Genomic DNA, 13,466 nt, shown 5'->3' with positions numbered 1-13,466 from the left:
CCCAGGAGGTCAAGTCTGCAGTGAGCAGTGTTTGCACCACTGCCTGGGTGACACAGCAAGACCCTGACTGATAAATAAACCCCGGGACCTCTCCGTTTTGGGTCCGGTTTGTGCAATGAACCCACTTAGCTATGCTGTGCTCTGTCCTTTCTTTTGAGAGGTGACAGCATGCTGGCAGTCCTCACAGCCCTAGCTCGCTCTCAGCGCCTCCTCTGCCTGGGCTCCCACTTTGGCGGCACTTGAGGAGCCCTTCAGCCCACCGCTGCACTGTGGGAGCCCCTTTCTGGGCAGGCCAAGGCCAGAGCCGGCTCCCTCAGCTTGCAGGGAGGTGTGGAGGGAGAGGCGCAAGCGGGAACCAGGGCTGCGCCCGGCGCTTGCGGGCCAGCTGGAGTTCCGGGTGGGCGTGGGCTTGGCGGGCCCCACACTCAGAGCAGCCGGCCTGCCCTGCTGGCCCCGGGCAATGAGGGGCTTAGCACCCGGGCCAGCGGCTGTGGAGGGTGTACTGGGTCCCCCAGCAGTGCCAGCCCACTGGCGCTGTGCTCGCTTTCTCACCGGGCCTTAGCTGCCTTCCCGCCGGGCAGGGCTCGGGACCTGCAGCCTGCCATGCCTGAGCCTCCCACCCCCTCCATGGGCTCCTATGTGGCCGAGCCTCCCCGACGAGCGCCACCCCCTGCTCCATGGCACCCAGTCCCATCGACCACCCAAGGGCTGAGGAGTGCAAGCGCACGGCACGGGACTGGCAGGCAGCTCCATCTGCAGCCCCGGTGCGGGATCCACTGGGTGAAGCCAGCTGGGCTCCTGAGTCTGGTGGGGACGTGGAGAACCTTTATGTCTAGCTCAGGGATTGTAAATACACCAATCGGCACTCTGTATCTAGCTCAAGGTTTGTAAACACACCAATCAGCACCCTGTGTCTAGCTCAGGGTTTGTGAGGGCACCAATCGACACTCTGTATCTAGCTACTCTGGTGGGGCCTTGGAGAACCTTTGTGTCCATACTCTATCTAACTGATCTGATGGGGAGGTGGAGAACCTTTGTGTCTAGCTCAGGGATTGTAAACGCACCAATCAGCGCCCTGTCAAAACAGACCACTCGGCTCTACCAATCAGCAGGATGTGGGTGGGGCCAGATAAGAGAATAAAAGCAGGCTGCCGCAGCCAGCAGTGGCAACCCGCTCGGGTCCACTTCACACTGTGGAATCTTTGTTCTTTCACTCTTTGCAATAAATCTTGCTACTGCTCACTCTTTGGGTCCACACTGCTTTTATGAGCTGTAACACTAACTGCGAAGGTCTGCAGCTTCACTCCTGAGCCAGTGAGACCACGAAACCACCAGAAAGAAGATTAACTCCAAACATACCGGAACATCAGGAGGAACAAACTCCAGATGCGCCACCTTAAGAGCTGTAACACTCACCGCGAGGGTCCGCGGCTTCATTCTTGAAGTCAGTGAGACCAAGAACCCACCAATTCCGGACACACTTTCACTCTCGGGTGATGAATGGGGCCTGCAGTGGATGAGCCCCAGGCGCGAGGACACACAGGTTTCGTTGCCCATGTGTGAGAGACCCGTAGGTTGTATCTGCTTCCCAAGGAGTGGGCTCGTTCCTCTTCCGCAGTGCCTTCACACCACAAGCACTGTCCTCTCCCATCCTGAGAGGCCCCGGGAAGGGAGACCCCCCCCACCACCCGGACATACAGACGCCATTTGGTCAGCACTTCCTAGTAACACTCAGACTTCTAAGGCAAGGGATGGCGGTGTCTGAGCCTGACTGTTCTCACAGCCCCTGCTTGTTCCAAAGATGATCAAAGGGGTGGCAAGAAGTAAAACTGGCAGCATTTCCAGGCCAGGAAAAACACCTGGGCCCTGTTTTTAAAAACCCTTTGCTCCATCAGTACTTTTCCCCAAGTGCTCAGCTGAGCTCGCTTGATGCTTCAAGGGCGGGTCACAGAATAGTCTATTACCGTCTCCCTCCTTTGATCCATCAAAGCGCTGGATTGAGGAAGCCATTTTACACCCAGAAGCCTATAAGCATCTCCTTCTCCATTCTGAAAAGAGAAAATCACTACCAAGAAATGATTCTCTAGAAAATCTTGAGAACTAAGTTAAAAAATCAAATGGACTCTGCTTTCTTTTTCCAAAAACCGTCTTAGGACCACCATTCCTGGGGTATATTGCTCATGATTAATGGAAAGCAAATAAATGAATGGACTGAAATTAAAGCCACAGGGAATCAGCCCATGACATCCATGAATCGATGCATTGCTGAACGTGGCTGTACCTCATTTCCTCTGACCAGACAATGAGAACTACTTTTACTTGCAACATTGTCAGTCCTACTTGCATTAAGGCAGTCCAAAAGGTGGGAGTGGGAGGGGTCTTGAAACCTCAGCTAATCTTTCTCTTGAAGGAATCTCAGGGTTCATGCGTAAATGTCAGCCCCTCAGTCCTGCTTTGGAATGAAATACATGCCACAGTAAGTTGCAAGGACCTTGGATGGAGGGCCCAGGAGGAGGAGGAAAGGAAGGGTAGAATGTGAACACAGGGGCTGGGGATAGAATCCTGAGGTTTTTGCTGCTCTGTTAGTTTTTACCTGTCCTTGAAGGTGATTTATTATGCAGCAATAAATTATCAATTCAATAAGTATGTGAATTTTTCAGAGGAAAAGAAGGGTCCTCACCTTTTTCTTTCTTTCTTTTTTTTTTTTTTTGAGACGGAGTCTCACTGTGTCACCCAGGCTGGAGTGCAGTGATGCAGTCTTGGCTCACTGCAACCTCAGCCTCCTGGGTTCAAGCAATGCTCATACCACAGCCTTCTGAATAGCTGGGACTACAGGCATGCGCCACCACACCCAGCTAATTTTTTGTATTTTCAGTAGAGATGGGGTTTCACTATGTTGGCCAGGCTGGTCTTAACCTCCAGGCCTCAAGTGATCCACCCGCCTTGGCCTCCCAAAGTGCTGGGATTACAGGCGTGAGCCACCGCATCCAGCCGGGACTTTACCTTTCTTTGGGGTCTCAGGGGTAAGAACCCTGGATATAGGCCAGCCTTCTAGCCAGTGGGTGACTCCTTTGCATGGCTTCCTTGAGTGTTGGTCAAGCCAACACTGCTTGAATAATTCTAATAATCATACCTTATAAGGTCAGTTATAATTGAATAATTCTAATAATCATACCTTATAAGGCTCAGTTTGTTGTTAAACAGAAAAATTTTATTTTATTTTATTTTATTTTTTGAGACGAAGTCTCACACTTGTCCCTCAGGCTGGAGTGCAATGGCACGATCTCAGCTCACTGCAACCTCTGCTTCAAGCGACCTCCTGCCTCAGCCTCCCGAGTAGCTGGGATTACAGGCGCCTGCCACCATACCCAGCTAATTTTTATATTTTTAGTAGAGACGGGGTTTCACCATGTTGGCCAGGCTGGTCTCGAACTCCTGACCTCAGGTGATCCACCCGCCTCGGCCTCCCAAAGTGCTGGGATTACAGGAGTGAGCCATCATACCTGGCCAGAAAAATTTATTTTATATGGAGACCAAATCTACTACCTCACCTCCCATCTGTGTGGCAGGTGACCTGTGTTTTTTTCAAATTTCCTTCCCAGCTCCCCAGTCCCTATCAAGACTTAGCTTTTCTATGGCTTACTCTTTTTTTTTTTTCTTTTTTGAGATGGAGTCTTGCTCTGTTACCCAGGCTGGAGTGCAGTGGCATGGCCTCGGCTCACTGCAACCTCCTCCTCCCAGGTTCAAGCAATTCCCCTGCTTCAGCTTCCCAAGTAGCTGGGACTACATGTGTGCACCACCATGCCTGGCTAGTTTTTGTATTTTTAGTAAAGATAAGGTTTCACCATGTTGGCCAGGCTGGTCTTGAACTCCTGGCCTCAGGTGATTCCCCGGCCTCAGCCTCCCAAAGTGCTAGGATTACAGGCTTGAGCCACCATGCCAGCCCCTTGCTTTTTTTTTTTTTTAAACCCATGTTAACTGAGTGAACTAATTCTTGCTACTCTGAAAGTATTAGCTGGCAAAAGATAGAGCGTATTCTGTTTAGCACTTCTGGAAATAGGAGCATTAAGCAAATCAGTTCTGAGTAGTCTCTGCTGGTGCAGGTCTCTGCTGGTGTTCTGGGCATTAGCCACTGCCAGTTGCTCGTCCTTTCTCTCCAAATCTCCTGAGGTCATGGACATGCTTTGTATTAGTCCGTTTTCACACTGATGATAAAGGAATACTTGAGACTGGGAAGAAAAAGGCTTAATTGGACTTACAGTTCCACGTGGCTGGGGAGGCCTCAGAATCATGGCAGGAGGTGAAAGACACTTCTTACATGGCAGTGGCAAGAGAAAATGAGGAAGATGCAAAGTGGAAACCCCTGATAAAACCATCAGATCTTGTGAGACTTACTCACTACCACAAGAACAGTACAGAGGAAATTTCCCCCTAGGTTCAAATTATCTCCCACCAGGTACCTCCCACAACATGTGAGAATTATGGGAGTACAATTCAAGATGAGATTTGGGTGGCGACACAGAGTCAAACCATATCATACTTGACGCCATAATTCTTCCTGTCAGTTCTCTTGAGGGGCGGTGACATCTCTATTTCCTTCATGAAGTCAGAGGACTCTCACAATCCTCACTCACCTGCCTATCTCTCTTCCTGGACTGTTTCCTTGCAAGCCCCTTCAGTGTCTGTTAAAATCCAACATATTTTCCCTTAGCTTCTCTGAAATAGTTCCAGCCCTATTACTTCTACAGCCAGCCTTCGTGGGTTAGAACTACTTGCCAGAGACAAAATAAATGCAAAAAGAGAAGCTAGAGAGCCGCAGAACTCACTCGACCAGGCAGAATGCATAGGAGACTCATTGGCTGAGAGCTGTGCCATCGCCGCGCTTCCTTAGGCTCAATGGCTCTGGGTGGGCGGCACCGCCAGCTCTCCTTGGCTGAGATGCATCCATGCTCAGTACTCTCACAACAGGGAAAAGAAAGACTTTTAACAAATACTGTGAAAAGTTTTGGTTTTCGTTTTTTTAACATTTAAATTTTTAAAAATTATTTTATTTTTTAAGACTGGGGCTGGGTGCAGTGGCTCACGCCTGTAATCCCAGCACGTTGGGAGGCTGAGGTGGGTGGATCACCTGAGGTCAGGAGTTCAAGACCAGCCTGGCCAACATGGCGAAACCCCACCTCTACCAAAAATACAAAAGTTAGCCAAGCGTGGTGACGTGCACCTGTAATCCCAGCTACTCAGGAGGCCAAGGCAGGAGAATTGCTTGAACCCGGAAGGCAGAGGTTGCAGTGAGCCGAGATTGCACCACTGCACTGCAGCCTGGGTGATGGAGTGAGACCCTGTCTCAAAAACACAAAAAACCTTCTAATGAATTAGTGCTGTGCAGGATGTCATTACATAAGGATATGCAAGGCCGGGTACAGTGCCTCCTGCCTGTAATCCCAGCACTCTGAGAGGCCAAGGCAGAAGGATCACTTGAGCCCAGGAATTCAAGACCAGCCTGGGCAACACAGTGAGACCCCATTTTTTTTTTTTTTTTTGGGAGGTCTCTGTCACCAGGGTGGACAAGCTCCACCTCCCGGGTTCACGCCATTCTCCTGCCTCAGCCTCTCCGAGTAGCTGGGACTACAGGCGCCCGCCACCACACCCGGCTAAGTTTTTTTGTATTTTTAGTAGAGACGGGGTTTCACTGTGGTCTTGATCTCCTGACCTCGTGATTCGCCCGCCTCAGCCTCCCAAAGTGCTGGGATTACAAGCGTGAGCCACCGCGCCCAGCCGAGACCCCATCTTTACAAAACAAAACAAAACAAAACAAAAGTTAAAACATTATCCAGGTGTGGTGGTGAGCACCTGTAGTCAAAGCTACTCAAAAGGCTGAGGTGGGAGGAGCTCTTGCATCCAGGAAGTCAAGGCTACAAGGAGCTATAATGGCCCCACTACGTCACTGCACTTCAGCCTGGGAGACAGAGTGAGAACCTGTTTCCTAAAATATATATGCATATATAATCACTCTTCTAGTTAGAAAATTGGCTAAAAAAATTAAAAGCATTTGTCTCCTGAAAAACCACAAGATGTAATCTAACAGTAAAACTTTCAGATGCCTTCTACTGTCTATGGCTACCCCTAGGATGGATCTTAAACTATCAAAAGCAGTTGGTATGTTTACCTGTTGTTTCCCCGGTTCAGATGATGAGGTGTTGACAAGCAGGGCCTGTGTCCTGTTTATCTTTGGATGCTTCTGGCGTCCTTGCGCAGCTGAGTTTGCACACTGCATGAGGATGCCTAGTCAAAGGAGGGAATGAGGGCTGAAATCCAGCCTTTTCTTCCCTAGTCAAGCCCCGTGCCTTGGGGTTGTGTTTGCCTGGAGGCAGTATACTTTTTCTATTTTATTTGACCTATATAACTTCTTCTAATTTCCTAACAGTGTCCTTTGATTTCTCATCTCCCGAACGTTGTAGAAGCCCAAAAAATACTGAAAGAGGAAAGGAATCAATGAAAAAATGAATGAAGTATACTTTTGATAAAGATGCATGAGAGAGGCAGACACTATTTTTCATTAGTCCCAACAATCATTTCTCTCCTTCCTGGCCCCATTTCTCTCCTGATATTTACTCCTCACCCCTCTCAACTCAGGGTAACTCCTGAGGAATCTAAGCCAATGATTCTCAACCTTGGCTATACACTAGAATCACCTGGGGAGATTCCCCACCCCCAATCCAGGCACATCCCAAACCAATTGTATTAGTCCATTTTCACGCTACCAATAAAGACATACCCAAGACTAGGCAATTTACAAAAGAAAGAGTTTCAATTGGACTTACAGTTCCATGTGGTTGGGGAAGCCTCATAATCATGGTGGAAGGCAAGGAGGAGCAAATCATGTCTTACATGGATGGTAGCAGGCAAAGAGAGCTTCTGCAGGAAACCTCCCCCTTATAGTAACCATCAGATCTCATGAGACTTACTATCACCAGAGCAGCACAGGAAAGATTTGCCCCCATGATTCAATTACCTCCCACCAGGTTCCTCTCACAACATGTGGGAATTCATTATGAGATTTGGGCGGGGAACACAGCCAAACCATATCATTCTGCCCCTGGCCCCTCCCAAATCTCATCTCCTCACATTTCAAAACCAATCATGCCTTCCCAACAGTCCTCCAAAATTTTTTTTTTTTTTTTTGATACAGAGTCTCGCTCTGTCACCCAGGCTGGAGTGCAGTGGTGTGATCTCAGCTCACTACAAGCTCCATCTCCTGGGTTGACACCATTCTTCTGCCTCAGCCTCTAGACAGCTGGGACTACAGGCACCCGCCACCACACCTGGCTAATTTTTTTGTACTTTTAGTAGAGAGTACTTTTGTACTTTAGAGTTTCACTGTGTTAGCCAGGATGGTCTCAATCTCCTGACCTCATGATCCGCCCGCCTCGGCCTCCCAAAGTGCTGGGATTACAGGCATGAGCCACCACACCCAGCCACAGTCCTCCAAAATCTTAACTCATTACAGCATCAACTCAAAAGTCCACAGTCCAAAGTCTCATTCAAGACAAGGCAAGTCCCTTCCACCTATGAGCCTATAAAATCAAAAGCAAGTTAGTTCCTTCCTAGATGCAATGAGGGTACAGGGATTGGGTAAATACAGCCATTCCAAATGGGAGAAATTGGCCAAAACAAAGGGGCTGCAGGCCCCATGCAAGTCCAAAATCCAGTGGGACAGTCAAATCTTTTTTTTTTTTTTGAGATGGAGTCTTGCAATGTTGCCCAGGCTGGAGTGAATGGCGTGATCTTGGCTCACTGAAACATCCACCTTCCGGGTTCAAGCAATTCTTCTGCCTCAGCCTCCCGAGTAGCTGGGATTACAGGTGCCCGACACCCCGCCTGGCTAATTTTTGTATTTTTAATAGAGACAGGGATTCAGTATGTTGGCCAGGCTGGTCTCAAACTCCTGACCTCATGATCCGCCCACCTCAGCCTCCCAAAGTGCTGGGATTACAGGCGTGAGCCACCTTGCCCAGTGCAGTCAAATCTTAAAGCTCTAAAATGATCTCCTTTGACTCCAGGTCTCACATCCAGGTCACACTGATGTAGGAGGTAGCTCCCCTTAGTCTTGGGCAGCTCTGCCCCTGTGGCTTTGCAGGGTATAGCCCCCCTCCTGGCTGCTTTCATGTGCTGGTGTTGACCATCTGCGGCTTGTCCAAGCACATGGTGCAAGCTGTAGATACACCATTCTGGGGTCTGAAGAATGGTGGCCCTCTTCTAACAGCTCCACTAGGCAGTGCCCCAGTAGGGACTCTGTGTGGGGGCTCCGACCCCACATTTCCCTTTCACACTGCCCTAGCAGAGGTTCTCCATGAGCGCCCTGCCCCTGCAGCAAACTTCTGCCTGGACATCCAGGCGTTTCCATACATCCTCTGAAATCTAGGTGGGGGTTCCCAAACCTCAGTCCTTGACTTATATGCACCCCCTGGCTCAACATCACATGGAAACTGCCAAGGCTTGGGGCTTCCACCCTCTGAAGCAACAGCCCAAGCTGTACCTTGGCCCCTTTTAGCCATGGCTAGAGCGGCTGGAATGCAGGGCACCAAGTCCCTAGGCTGCACACAGCATGGGGACCTTGGGCCCAACCCATGAAACCATTTTTTCCTCCTAGGTCTCTGGGCCTGTGATAGATGGGAGTGGTTGCTGTGAAGACCTCTGACATGCCCTGGGGCCATTTTCCCCATTGTCTTGCAGGTTAACATTTGGCTCCTTGTTACTTTTGCAAATTTTTGTAGCCATCTTGAATTTCTCCTCAGAAAAGGGGATTTTCTTTTCTATCACATTGTCAGGCTGCAAATTTTCTGAACTTTTATGCTCTGCTTCCCTTATAAAACTGAATGCCTTTAACAGCACCCAAGTCACCTCTTGAATGCTTTGCTGCTTAGAAATTTCTTCCACCAGCTACCCTAAATCATCTCTCTCAAGTTCAAACTTCCACAAGTCTCTAGGGCAGGGGCAAAATGCTGCCAGCCTCTTTGCTAAAACATAACAAGAGTCACCTTTTTTCCAGTCCCCAGCAAGTTTTTCATCTTTATCTGAGACCACCTCAACCTAGATTTTATTGTCCATATCATTATCAAAGTCATTCAACAAGTGTAAACTAAAGGGAGTTCTAAACTTTCCCACATTTTCCTGTCTTCTGAGCTCTTCAACTGTTCCAACCTCTGCCTGTTGCCCATTTCCAAAGTCACTTCCACATTTTCAGATATCTTTCCAGCAGCACCCCACTCTACAGGTACCAATTTACTGTATTAGTCCATGTTCATGCTGCTGATAAAGACATACTCAAGACTGGATAATTTACAAAAGAAAGAGGTTTAATTGGACTTAGAGTTCTACATGGCTGGGGAAGCCTCACAATCATGGTGGAAGGCAAGGAGGAGCAAGTCACGTCTTATATGGATGGCAGTAAGCAAAGAGAGAGCTTGTGCAGAGAAACTCCCATTTTTTAAACCATCAGATCTTGTGAGACTTATTCACTATTATGAGAACAGCACAGGAAAGACCTGCCCTGATGATTCAATTACCTCCCACCAAGTTCCTCCCACAACATGTGGGAATTCAAGATGAGATTTGGGTGGGGACACAGCCAAACCATATCACCAATGAAAATGGATGATGAGGGCATGGACACTCAAGCATCAGTGGTTTTTAAAGCTACCCAGGTGATTCCACATACCCCCGGCACTTGGTTGCTAACTTGACACCTCTGATCTAAATCAATCATGGTTGTCCCATCACCCTTACTAGTGCATTAGTTAAAAAAGTGCATGTAGCCAGGTGTGGTGGCTCATCATGCCTGTAATCCCAGCAGTTTGGAAGGCTGTGGCAGGAGAATTACTTGAGCCCAGGCATTCAAAACCAGCCTGAGCAATCTAGTGAGACCTTGTCTCTACAACAACAACAACAACAAAAATTTAAAAACTAGCCGAGCATGGTGGCATGTGCCTGTGACCCCAGCTACTCGGGAGGCTGAGATGGGAGGATTGCTTGAGCCCAAGAGGTCTAGGCTCCAGTGAGCTGAGATGGTACAATAAGGGCACGCTGATATCGGCATTCCTAGATGTGTCATTACCATCAGTGCCCTGAGAAGAGCTTTACCGAGGACAAGCTGATGTGCTGGTGGAAGGCAGAGTAAGGAGAGAGTACACCTAGGTCCCTGGTAGCCTCCCCAAACTGCACATCCACCAACCTGAAGATGTCCTCCTCCAGGATTCTCATTACCTGAAACCAAATCCATTCAAGTGAGAGGATTCTGTTATTTACAACACAAGGTGTAACTGATACAGTGAAGAATTCTCAATACATAAAGGACTTTAGAAAGATTTCCCAGCTGGGTGCAGTGATTCATGCCTGTACGATTGCATGAACCCAGAAGTTCAAGACCAGCCTAGGCAACATGGCAAGACCCCATCTCTACAAAAAATTAAAAATTAGCCAGGCGTAGTGGCATGCACCTGTGATCCCAGCACTTAGGGAGGCCAAGGCAGTGGTTCAAGACCAGCCAGGGCAACATGATGAAACCCCATCTCTACAACAAATAGTCGGTGTGTTGGCAGTTGCCTGTAGTCCCAGCTACTTGGAATGCTGAAGAGGGAGATCACTTGAGCCCAGGAGGTTGAGGCTGCAGTGAGCCATGATTGCATCACTGCACTCCAGCCTGGGTGACAGAACAAGACCCTGTCTCAAAAAAAAAAAAAAAAAAAAAGTGCCAGGCATGGCAGTGTGAGCACTCTTGGAGGCCAAGGCAAGTGGATCACTTGAGGTCAGGAGTTCAAGACCAGCCTGGCCAACATGGTAAAACCCCATCTCTACTAAAAATGCAAAATTTAGCCAGACATGGTGGCGTGCACCTGTAACCCCAGCTATTCAAGAGGCTGAGGCACAAGAATCACTTGAGCCCGGGAGGCAGAGGTTGCAGTGAGCCTAGATCATGCCACTGCACTCCAGCCTGGGTGACAGAGCAAGACTCTGTCTCAAAAAAAAAAAAAAAGGGCCGGGCACAGTGGCTCACACCTGTAATCCCAGCACTTTGGGAGGCCGAGGTGGGCAGATCACGAGGTCAGGAGATCAAGACCATCCTGGCCCACATGATGAAACCCATCTTTACTAAAAATACAAAAATTAGCTGGGCATGGTGGGGCGTGCCTGTAATCCCAGCTACTCAGGAGGCTGAGGCAGGAGAATTGCTTGAACCTGGGAGACGGAGGTTGCAGTGAGCCAAGATCACACCACTGCACTCCAGCCTGGGTGACAGAGCAAGACTCTGTTTCGGAAGAAAAAAAAAAAATTCCCTACTGGAGGGAGGCCTCAGTGAGTGTGTACGTGTGCCAGTTTTCTCCCTAAAGGAACAGGAACGGGAATGTATGAGGAGCAAACAAAGCAAAACATGAGGGGAAGGGAGGGGGAGGGGATTAGAAAAACCAAGAGATAAATATAGAGAAAAATCCATATAGTTTGAGAGGAAATTATGCTTTAGAAGTGGAATGAGAATGATACAGGAACAAATTAAGAGGAGGTACTAAATAACTGAGAGCTTAAGGACACTGATGGTTAATGGAGATGTAATATGGTTTCCTCAACACAGAGGCCCAGGGGAAGGATTAGAATTAAAGAACTAAGGTAGTAGGAGAAAGAACAAGTTCCAGGGGCCAGGCACGGTGGCTCACGCCTGTAATCCTAGCACTTTGGGAGGCCAAGGAGGGCAGATCACCTGAGGTCGGGAGTTCGAGACCAGCCTGACCAACATGCAGAAACCCCATCTCTACTAAAAAATACAAAATTAGCCGGGCGTGGTGGCACATGCGTGTAACCCCAGCTACTTGGGAGGCTGAGGCAGGAGAATCACTTGAACCCAGGAGGCGGAGGTTGCGGTGAGCCAAGATCGCGCCATTGCACTCCAGCCTGGGCGACAAGAGCGAAACTCTGTCTCAAAAAAAAAAAAAAAAAGAACAAGTTCCAGGACTAGAGGTGGGAGTCAGTGAATGCACAGATAGTTACTAAATACCTAGTCTGTGTTTGCTCATGCAGGCGACACAATAAATTTAAGAACACTTGCAACCAAAGTACAAGATTTGCTTTCAAAACAGAAAAAAAACAAAAACAAAAACAAAAAAACCCCCAACAACTGGAGAGTACTTATCCTGCATGCACTATGTATGCAATAAATATTTCTTGAATCAACTAGGGACAGAGGATTTATCTGGGCATAGGAAATGCAATGAGACTTAAAGACAACGTGGTGGGTGAATTCTTAATTGTAGATCCCTGGCAGCCGTGGCAGGCCAAATAATTCCTAGTATTATGCTCGTGAGACATGTGTGTTAGTGAGGCAGTAGAATTTGATGTGTGACTAATTGTTTTCCATTATAAAAAATGCAAATTATTCCATTCAAACAGAAAAATGTATGAAAAAGCTCGAGAGTGACTAATACAATTCTTATGTCACTCATTTCAATGTTAGGGACTTTTACATTTTTTAATTAATAAACGGGCACCATGTAGAAGCTTCGCTGAAAGAGAGAGCCTTTGTAAAGCTTGGTGCCCATGTTGTAGAGACAGTGGAGCTGTCACAGCCATGCCATGGTGAGGAACATGAGCCACCTGACTGCTGCTTGCTGGCCGTGTGACCCTGGAAAGTTGTTTCAACTCTTGGTACATTTGTAAAATGGAGATAATAAGGCTGGCCCTCTCAAAAGGTTGTGAGGATAACTGAGAAATATGTAGGTAAAGTGTTAACTAGTGACTGGTGTGTGGTGGGTAGTCTGTAAATGTTAACTACTACTATTATCGTCTTCATCCGTCTGGACTGCTATAACAGAATACCGTGGACTTGGTAGCTGATAAACAACAGACATTTATTTCTCACAGTTCTGGAGCTGAGAAGACCAAGATTAAGATGCAGTGGGTTCAGTATCTAGTGAGGGCCTGTCTCCTGTTTCATAGACGCCACCTTCTTGTTATGTCCTCAAACGGTGGAAGGGGATAGGGGTCTATCTCAATCTTAAGTCTCTTTTTTTTTTTTTTTTTTTGAGACAAGCTCTTGCTCTGTCACCCAGGCTGGAGTGCAGTGGCATGATCATGGCTCAATGCAGCCCCCACCTCCTGGGCTCAAATGATCTTCCCAGTTCAGTGTCCCAAGTAGCTGGGACTACAGGTACAAACACCACCCCTGGCTAATTTTTGTAGAGACGAGGTCTCACTTTGTTGCCCAGGCTGGTCTCAAACTCCTGGATGCGAGTGATCCTCTTGCCTCAGCCTCCTAAAGTGCTGGGATTAGAGGCGAGAGCCATCAAACCTGGCTAATCATTTTCCTGGCCCATCATTTTCCTATATCAAAGAACAGAGGACCATTCTGCTTACCTCTAATTTGAAATGCAAGTGTATCTGCCTTGGGTACAGCGAATAATGGATATCGTCAGTATTTA

The sequence above is a fragment of the Hylobates moloch genome, unplaced genomic scaffold (assembly GCF_009828535.3).
Source record: "Hylobates moloch isolate HMO894 unplaced genomic scaffold, HMol_V3 SCAFFOLD_18, whole genome shotgun sequence".
NCBI classification, from domain to species: Eukaryota; Metazoa; Chordata; class Mammalia; order Primates; family Hylobatidae; genus Hylobates; species Hylobates moloch.
This window is presented reverse-complemented; position numbering follows the sequence as displayed.